Below are 10,384 nucleotides of genomic sequence, written 5' to 3'. Positions count from 1 at the left end.
AGAACGCTGCTACGGAATGAAAATGGCTGCCGATCGCACGCTTCGGATATTATTCCGGCCGTACGACCGTACTCGGGGATAATCATTCGTCGAGAGCTGTTGAACGGTAAATAAAATAATAGCTAGAATACTTCGTTATTCGTCCAACCAGAGACCGAACACGGGAAATTTTACCTCATCCTTCCGGACAAGTTCATCGAGTACCGTAACTTCCGATCAGAACAGTTAAGCGTTGCCGTTGAAAGAAGCTCGAGAAATCGTCTTATGAAACGGATATTTATCTCGAAAGATTTTCAAGGATCGAGCCGGCGGCTTTACGGCAGAATCCCTGCCGTTCGATGCTTCCGAGAACATTACCGGCCTTGATAATCGCTGTCTTGTAATCTAGTGATCCGAAGAGAGCCGCGTGTATAACCTACGTCATGCGTCTGCGAGCAGCTGAAAACCGTTGCCCGATACTTAAATGATATTAGAAAAAGGAGAAATAAAAGTTGTCTAACAAAACGTGACACAAGTAATAAACGGGACGTCATAGGTGTGTGTATAATACTCCCGACCTCCGATCACTCGATCACGATCGATTCAAAAGAGCGGGCGAAATTCGCGACAGCGTCGGCGGAGCTCATTGAACTGCACGAGATCAAGCAAAACATAATGCTTGCTAGCCGAACGAAGGCAAGGAAAAAAAAATAAACAGTCAGAGTTTATAGAAAGCAAGAAAACAAAAAAAAAAAAAAAACAAATGCGGTCCGCGATAAGCGGGTACAACGTCAAATTTGGCGGGAGATTTGAATCGAGCCGAAGGAGCATCGGGCGATAATGAGAGAATCGATTGTAAGTGAATACAAGTGACCGGCTCGCGGGCTTTCATCCCGCATTACAAACGCGTAGACGGGTAATAATGATCGCGGGGGATTTAAAAAAAAAAACTCGTTTCGAGTCAGTGGAGGCGGCGGCAATGGCTGCGGAGCGCGCACGCGTCTCGCCTTCCCGCTCCTCGACGACGCGGTAGCCTCCGTTAATACCGTCGGTTTGCCGGCTATCGGGAACCAATTGACCGGCATTATGTCCGCCGCGTCAGGCCGCCCCGGGCAAAACTAACCCTTAGGGCCCCGGTCATAAGTTTTGCCGCGTAGGGCGTAGCTCGGGCCCCGGATAAGATCTGTAATCTACAAGGAAACCGAGGCGCCTTTCGGTGCGCCCGTATCCGTGCGTTGTGCCTACCTAGAACTCGGTGCTCCCGGTGCCTCGAGGAGATCGACGCGAGTGCCAGGAGCCAGGACCGCTTTCCCCTCCCACTGGCACAACAAACTCGTAGCTTGTCCAAGTTTCAACATAACTTAACATAACATAACTTCAAGACGAATTGATTATACGCGGAGCACCGAGTCCGCCGTACAACGTTCTACATTCTGACACGAGATTCTATTATCTTTGTGGTGAAAAATTACCCTCGAAGCGATGCGACCCCGACTATACTCGGCTTATTCGACAAATATTAGCAGCTTACTTTATAACTTTATTCACCGCTACCTTTTTCGGTCTTGTGACCCCCCTTCGTCGCGAAACGATCTATCGGAATTTGACATTTGTTTCTTTGTTGTTTTTATTTCCTTCGCCGCTTAGATCGGTAAAAAAAATTAATCTCACGATTTCATGTTAACACCGTTGGTAACAACATTAGGCAATTTTTTTCACCTTGTCGAGGAATCAATACAAATAATCTTTTCTCAGTAACAAATTACAGCGACGAAAAATTATTTCCCTCAACGGTAGACAAAAGTTATATGTATTGAATATACGTAGCGTGGAGGATATATATTACAGAACTGTCAGTAATCGTGTTAAGCAGTTTTGAAAAACGTTCAACTTGCAAAGTGACAAAGAACTGTTCGTATAATTTGTAAAAATTAGAAATTGATTCAATCGATAAAGTATATAAATGTAGAAATATTAGCCTTGGCTTGTAAACATAATATTTTTTCCTCCGCTGATGTAGCTAATTGATTTGTGTATAAGACGTCAGAATTTATAATGCATCCGCGGCTATGAGAATGCATTAATATTGGTCACGGTGATACAAGATTTGGTTGAAAAATAGAAAAAGAAAAATACGCCTATCCTGCACCGATACGCGCGATTCAAAGACAACTTATTAGAAGTGAGGAAAGGATCATTGAAATGACAGGAGAGATGGGGGGGGGGGGAGATGTAATTCCCGTAGGCCGCAACGGATCTTTCGAAAATTATTAACGATAATTTAGAATCACTGCACAAACACCGGGCGAAGCGACGGGTTGCGGGCCATCAAGTCGGTATGAAATCGTAAAAATAATCTCCCATAACGTATATCTTCTCTTCCACCGTCTCCACCGCGGTCATGAATCAAGGCGCACGGACGAATAGGGATATGAGTAAAAAGTAGTCGCAGACAAGTTCAAGCTAAATTATAATGTTTTTAAAATGCCGCCTCGGCCAAAGCTGCAGCGCCCGGTGCTTTTCTCTCACCCTCTCCTGCAGGGTATCTCGCTTGTCTATACGTATAAGCCGCGGTATATTATCCTCGCTCACGTACAGCAGCAGCCCTCCTCTCGACCAGACACGCCGATCGTAAAACTAACACCATAAATCGCGCACTGGTTATAAAATTCACCGAAATTTTATCGCGCGAGAATAGGACCCGCAGGAGCAGTTGTAAGTGCTTTCATCCTTCGAAATGATATTGCAACCGGCAGCGGCGTAATATCGTTTACACGAAAAGCATGCAGTCCAATCGAGAAATGAAAATTAAAATCCAAATACTAGTTAACCGTTCTGTAACAAACTTGAAAGAGTTTGAGGTGGTAAATTGCTGGTGAAAGGAATCACGAAAAACCTGCAACTCGAGTTTCGCCAATGATTATACATATTTTCCACACAACGCGATTGAAACGAAAATCAGGAAAATTCGAGGAATTGGAAGAGGCTTTGAGAAATAAGGCTATAAACCACGCGGTCAAATCCAAGACGGAAGCTGTCAAGGATCGGTTCTCCGGTCCGGCCCTAGAAGTATAAGGAGATTTAAAAGAAGCCGTGTCTGCGGCGATGATGCAGCATCCGTGAAGACGCGGACTCCGACGTTCGTTGGTACAGCAGCTGACGGTTTTAGCGGCACGCTCCCGAGGTTGCGGGGCGGGGGACAAGATCCGGGGGCTTTCAGTGCCAAAACTATTATTGTCCCCCAGCGATCCGAGGACGAAAGAAAAATCCACGACATGTGATTCCTGCACCTGAACGCCGCCCGGCTGAGGCTAGATTCGGGACCTTGCGACTTGCGAGGGGAATAGAGAGGGAGGGAGGGAAGGAGCACAGGCCCAAACGCCGGCCGAAGGGCCTCGATGAACTGCGGAGAGGGAAAAGGGGGCCCTTGGACCGCGACAATGTCTTCGAATCTCGGTTGGCGCGGGCAAGTATGCGTTTCCGTGTAGGTATACGTTATACCCCTGGGCACATATCTTGTTCGTTCAAACATTAAAGGTTGTATGGCAATAGCCGGATTCTTTATGAAAGATGCAACCGTGCAGAATCCATTGAAAATCTTTGCCGAGGTAGCGGGGATCCAGGAACATTTTTACGAGTCGTACAATAACTATATATACCTTCGGAGTTTAAGCCAACCCGGCTGAGGTACCTGCAGCCAAAGTGGTGGTACAGCCAGCCTCGGGGAACACTGCTCAAAAAACACCTGCGCAACAAGACTTTTGATTTCTGTCCCACTATACTACTCGCTATATACACGAACGCGTATTCCCCTCGTCGCGAGTGCGTTTGCCGCACTACCTCGCGTCGGGTAATTTTTTTTGCACCCTTATCGATTCGAGAACGTCACGAAATCGTTATGAAAATTTCGTCGCGTCTTCCTCCTGGCGAAACAGGAACTTTCTTAGAATTCAGAACTGTTGAACATGTTCTGAATATCAGAATGCGATTATAATATGAATCGAGGTGATGAGATACGAATCGACAGTTTCATCATCGAATGGTTATTGGTAAAAAAAATCACGAAGGATTTTATAATCGGTAAGTATCGGGTGGTCTTTTCACTCCTGAGAATCGTCGAGGTCAAGTTTGATGCCGCTCGTATTTACCTGGCTGGTAATCCTTTCGGGCCGATAAAAAGAGGTCGACGCGGGTGACCCCGTGGCCGCGAGTAGCAAAAAATAAGAGACATGAAAAAGGTCTCGAAACCCTTTTGGTGCTCCGGACCCCGGTCGCTGAGAGGAGGTATAAAAATGTGCGTCAGCTCTCGTCCTTTGGATGGCTGAAACACGGTGGTGGTAGCCAAGCATTAAACGGATCTGAATAAACACGCGACAGACAGATCGGGTGCATGCATGTATACCTACACGACGAGAGGCACATTTCCTGCACCAGCTGGGCGGACCCGTACGAGGTTTCTTCTCCCTTTGACCCCTAAAGGTTAGCTGCACCCGAACCTCGGAAAAGGTGCAGCGGCTCAGCGCTTCTGGTTTGGGAATAAAAATCTAAAAGGTTCGAAACGGTACTTCTACCGATGAATGGGGCTCGTGCTCTTTCACCCTACTCCCTCGAAGGAGCGCCGATCAAAAACGAACCTGATATACCCACCACGCTTAAGGCCGAACGGAAAATCTACTCCCATAATACCTACACCTTGAATCCCTCGACGCAGGCTTATTTTCCTCGATTCACCGTTACGAATAATCACCCAAGACCAATTAGCGCTGAGCCAAGCGTCCGTCACTGCGCTTTCTCGAACGTCACTGCTACCCTTGGATTTAGTGAGAAGAGCAGGGACTCGATCGCTGTTTTTGATCTGCGAAAATTCTGGAAACTGAGTGGTTGCAGTCTCTCGTGAAGAAGCACACGGTTCGCTGATCATCGTGCACTTTATTATCATCCATTTCCGAGTCTTCGCGAGTCCGCCAATAATTTTCCAAGAAGTGCGAGAGGCGTTTGGTATCGGGTTACGACGTACCTGCGCCTACTTATCGGGACAGAATACAACCGGAGGATCAGCGCACCGCAGCGTCTTAGGCGACGTGAGAGTTTAACGCGAAAAGCAAATGTCTTACGCTAATACTAGTTATTTATCGGGCTTATCCAACGCTCAAGCTGCCAGCTTGTCACCGAGTCAGATAGCATAATCGTGTGTAATAAAAGGACGTATAACCGATCCTTGGGATCGCCACAGTTTGCTTCAAGGTGAAATTCGACCCGGCGCCCATACGCCTTGATCTTTATGGTTCAAGGTCATTCCGCATTCTTCGAGCAATCTAACCGCCACTGCCTAGCCGTCAGTCTCCGCTTACCGTAACAGTAATTATGAATATAATTAGAAACCGAGCGACGGCCGTACAGTAGGACGGTACTCGACGAAAGCGTTTGTGTTACAGGTACAAAATCAACGCGACGCCCGATACCAGCTACTCTTTTTTTCCTCTTTTCATCCTCTTTTAGTTCACTCCGAGCATGATAACACAGGTAAGTACAAAATGTCCTCAACGGAGCCGGGATGAGAGCTGTCGTCGCGTTATCTCCTCCGCTTCTCAGTGGGTCCCTCATCTCCGTTATCTCGTCATACGATTCGTCCACTGCTCTGTCTGATCCTTCAACAGAATCCGGTAGTGGTCAAGGGATTGGCCGGAGGCTGATTCAAGCGGCTGCGGGTCCAGACGATGAACACTGACGATGAGCCGAGTGTCGAGCAGACAGCTGACGGCACGTGCTTCCGTATGAATCCAGGGGAGCCGCTGTCCGGAGGAATAGCAGCAGCAGCAGCAGCAGTAGTCCGTGGCGATATGGTGCAATGCTATTTTATTTCCTCGCACATCGCGAAGCAACACAACGACGGTTCTCATCTCAGCTCGTAACGGTCTCTTCCGCGTACTGTGACCTAGATATTGTTTCCTTGGTCTGTTCTACCGATCTTAACTCTTTCCTTGTAAAGGCCTCTTGTCACAAATTTTCATAATTCTGAGGTACTTGCAAATTATTGTCTCACAACTGTGGCTCAGTGCCAATTCGTTGGCCCACGATTTTCATACGAACGTCATCACGACGAACATTAAACGACTGTGCATAGTTATATCCAACTAAATTTGGAGCGTCAGCAAACGAGCTCGGAAAACAGATAAAAATGGAGCAGCGGATGTAGTCCGATGTGTCGATACGTCACGTAAGGATGTGGATTGAGAACCGTCTCTTAGAGTCGCGTGGTTCAACCGTCTCTATCACCTGCCTTCAGTACACACAATAGAATATGTTCCATGCTAGGTAAGGCCCTTGGCACCACCCATGCTTTGGCGTATCGCGCACCGCTACGCGCGCGGGGAAGGGGACTGAGCGGGAAAAAAGGGCCTTATGGTGTGCGGGGACCCCTTCCCCGTAAAACTCTCTCTCTCTCTCTCTCTCCCTCTCGCATGCATCAGGTATGTGTGCGGCCCACGTACGCACTTTATATGCGCATACGTGGAGAGCGGAGAGGAGAGGAGAGGAGAGGAAAGGTACGGAAAGGCAGAGATTGACAATGCAGGGGGCCCACCTGCCCGGCCCCCGGACCCGGGGTCGGAGCCGGCAATAGCGCGGGACACGCGCCCCACGTTACTAGAGAGCCAACTGCAACACCTGGTTCTTGCGGCTCGGTCGCCACTTTGCAAAGCTCAATAATGCTGCCCTGATCCCGTCGCGAGCTTACGGGCTCCCTCTCTTCGCCGGGTCACTGGCTCTCGCTTACCCGTAACCATTGTCGGTGATAGACGCACCGCCGATTCTAAACGCATGGCTCGCCGTGTGCGACAATCCCGACACGGGCGATCACTTCGTGTACGGACCGAATGACGCTCGTGATGATGTGGACCGGTTAATTACTCGCACGTTGAGGGTGGTGGAAAGCTGTCTGTTGATTTGTACGCAACATCATTGACCGAGCAGCGTGAGGTCGAAATAAATTGTACCATTTCCAATGTTTCAGAGTGTTTTAAATGATGGATTCTTAAACCCGGAAAAGCTCGATTGATTTTCATGGAAAGTGTATTTGTTTGGCGAAAACGTGATTGAAAAAATTTGATCAACTCATATTTAAAGTAGGTACTTCCGGTTGTAACCAATTCGGGTTTGCCTAAAAGCTACAGAAATTGACAAACTTTGTGATTTTGAATTCTATATGCTTCTGGTTTCGGAATTTCCGTATCAAAATTTATAGTAACATATCAATGGTCGAAGTTCTTCGAATGGAACGTGAGATTATACTTAGAGAAACATTCTAATCGTCTCCTGATACATCTTAAATCCTGATGAGAATTTCGGTAAAACTTCGACAATTTAAGATCAGGAAAATTAGAATAACTCAAAATTCATTTTCCCAATTGAGAACGGTGAAAAATCAGGTGAATTGAAACGTGCAAATTTCAACGATCGATCTAAATTAAATAAGTTGAAAAATAAAATCGGCTATATTCCTTGAAAGATTACCTCAAGTTAACATTCAAAATAAACAATGAAATAAATTTATGCATAGGCTACACTCAGCACGAATTGATAGATTAAATCAGCGATATAACATGTGCAAGCCACAAGCACCTGACAGCGTGACTATAATTATTTCTCGAGTCGGATAACTTGACTGATATTCTTGAAGAATCGAGACATCGAGAGAAACAAATTGAAAAAAAAAAATTGACGTCATTCTTTCGGAAACGTTAGATCGCGAACGACTCCAACAACTGAACCAAACGCCAAAATCGGACGCAAATTTTTTTTCCGGCGTATCTGCGTGACAGCGGGGCGAAAATCGTAAATCCAAAAACAGCGGTAACTCAGAAGAACGGACAATGCGCCGAGTCGCGGAGGAACGCGGTTCCCCATACGGGATCAGTGAGAGAAGACCGCCTTGGTTGCGTGGCCAATGAGATTACCTCTCCAACGGTTCCGTCAAGTCGTTCACGGGGACTGCACGTAGCCTCACATACGTATGTGGCTCCAGAATTACGTAGGCATGCCTGTATGCACGTGCCTTAGGTGTAAAAAATGGTTTAAAGACGGTTATTGATTATTTGCGCAAGCCTTCTACGGTAATCCGTCGTGGATTTCCTATAATTTTTTATTTTTTTTTTTCTCTTATTATCTCTTCTTGATTCAAACCCTGCGGTGCACCTACTTTTCAGTTTTATTGATCCGAACCAGTTTTACGTGAGTCAAAAAATGCACGGTGGTATATTACTGCAAGCATAAATGAATTACGTATGATAAGTTTTCATCCATTTTTCAACGCGTGCTCCGATAACTTCGGGTGTAGCAAGGTCTGCAAAAGCCTGTCTCAACGCGATCTTGATTCCTGGAGATCAAACTATCGCCGGCTCTTCAACGCCCCACTCGATTGATCGTCAGACAATGGGCTTCTCAACGGTGTCTTAATAGCGAAACGAACTGGCGGAGAAGCTAACGATAAGACAATTGCTCGGGCTTGGCCCATCGCGTGACTCGCCAACTCCTGGCTACCTACTATTCGCCGCTTCGCGTCGTCCCGACGCGATGCCGGCTTATGATCGTCTCACAGCCCGTCGACATTCTCCTAAACGATTCCTTTAGGATCCGTGTCCATCCGTACCTTCGATTTTGAAAAAGAACTATATATATATATATACTACGGGTGAGAATTTTCTGGAAAATGTCAAGTCGAGAGAGATTCGTGGGAGGAAAATACGTCGAATTTAAAAGAGACCGAGGCGCGGTAAAGGAGTGAAGTGTGATTTTTAATCACCCAGTAAGTAACCGGCGCGAAGTTGCTGTGGGTGGTATGAACGAGGCTTGAGAGTATAAGCGTAAAGGAGTAAAGTGACTGGACCATATATTGCAGCACTGCTTTCTCCGTTCCGTTGTCTCGGCTCGGCAGACGGTGGTTGGTAGTCGCGGTAGGAACGGGTGCTACCATGGTAGCTGCCTGTGACCTAATACATTCTGAGGCTATCAATCATAAATCGACCCCCGTGATATGGACTTTCTTGCATAACAATAGTAGAGGAGGAGAGAAAACACGACAGAAGTATAGGTGTCGGTCGGAGCAACACGTGCGAGCGTATCGCGCTCTCTGCAGCGCAATCCCGTAATTCGTTTAATCTTCTTGCGCGCGTCGTTTCCAATCCTGACTACGCTAACTTTGGCGAGGACTATTTCTCGATCGGGACAAACGTCCGGAGCCACAATAACGGCGAAGAATAAGAACGAATTGCACCGTAGAAGCAGCTTTTGCCGATCGATGGAGATAACTGTATACGAATATCATGACCCTGTAGGGGACTCCGATTAAGTGACGGATGTGACGAGCGGAGGGCCATAGTCGTAAGGCATCCAGCGAACGGTTAGTCAAGTACATTGTTCAGAGTTGAACACACAGAATTTCATTTCCGGAGACGGCGGAGCGAGTGTGTGCTCACTCTAAAGGTAGCGGGAGCTCAGGCATCTGTCCGCAGATGCAAAGCAGATGCATGCTGAGCACACTGATTGAAACCCTTTACAGAAATTTGCATCGCCATTCATGCGCAGGGCGCATAATCGCGTAGCGTCGTTTGTGCGTATGTATCCTGCGGTGGCAGTCGATGGTCAAAAATCGTGATATTGCAATGAGAACCAATTGGCGTGACCTGGATAGATAAAAATTGATAACGAGTGGTGTAAAAGTTCCGGTTGTCAAATAATTCACACAGATTCGCTATGCGTCGATTTAACGGCAATAGTCACGAGTTCGGCACTCGTTGGAAACACGATGAGAATTGGTTTTCAATCAACGTTCCTTAAGACGATTTCTGCTCATCCGTGATAGCTAAGGCTGAAACACCGTACATGTATTAATTTCAATTGAAGCTTCAGATTGGGAATACTTTTTTGATACTCAATTTTGGTTATCCATTGATTACCCGCAATGTACAATACCGATCGAAAGAGAACGGAGAGAGCGGGATTTCCGAATAGATTAAAGCGTGTGGAGAAAATTTTATGTTCCGCTTTCGTACACCTCTCCGTGACTATTTTGGGTGGCCCAAAGAATAGGCGTAGTTTGGCATGGAGCGTGTTTGCGTGACTTGGGACGGCGCGCGTACAAGGTACTTCTGGGAATCGAGGTTTCTTCAGGTCTTTGAGCCGCGCACCCTATACGGCGCGGGGACAGATGCGGAAAAATCACTGCAGCATCCAGACTCCTCACCTGTCGACGCGAAGCTCCGCTCTCTTCCTCTCTTCTCGCTCCTTGAAGGGGCAGCGTCGTCAGGGCCGCGAATGAATTTGGTCTGGCTGGAGGCAGATCGGTCGGGTCCATGGACTGGAGCCATAAGATTCCGGGGACTGACAATGAGCATAAGACGGGATAAGT

The sequence above is a fragment of the Neodiprion pinetum genome, chromosome 2 (genome assembly GCF_021155775.2).
Source record: "Neodiprion pinetum isolate iyNeoPine1 chromosome 2, iyNeoPine1.2, whole genome shotgun sequence".
In the NCBI taxonomy this organism is placed as follows: Eukaryota; Metazoa; Arthropoda; class Insecta; order Hymenoptera; family Diprionidae; genus Neodiprion; species Neodiprion pinetum.
Note: the sequence above shows the minus strand (reverse complement) of the source record.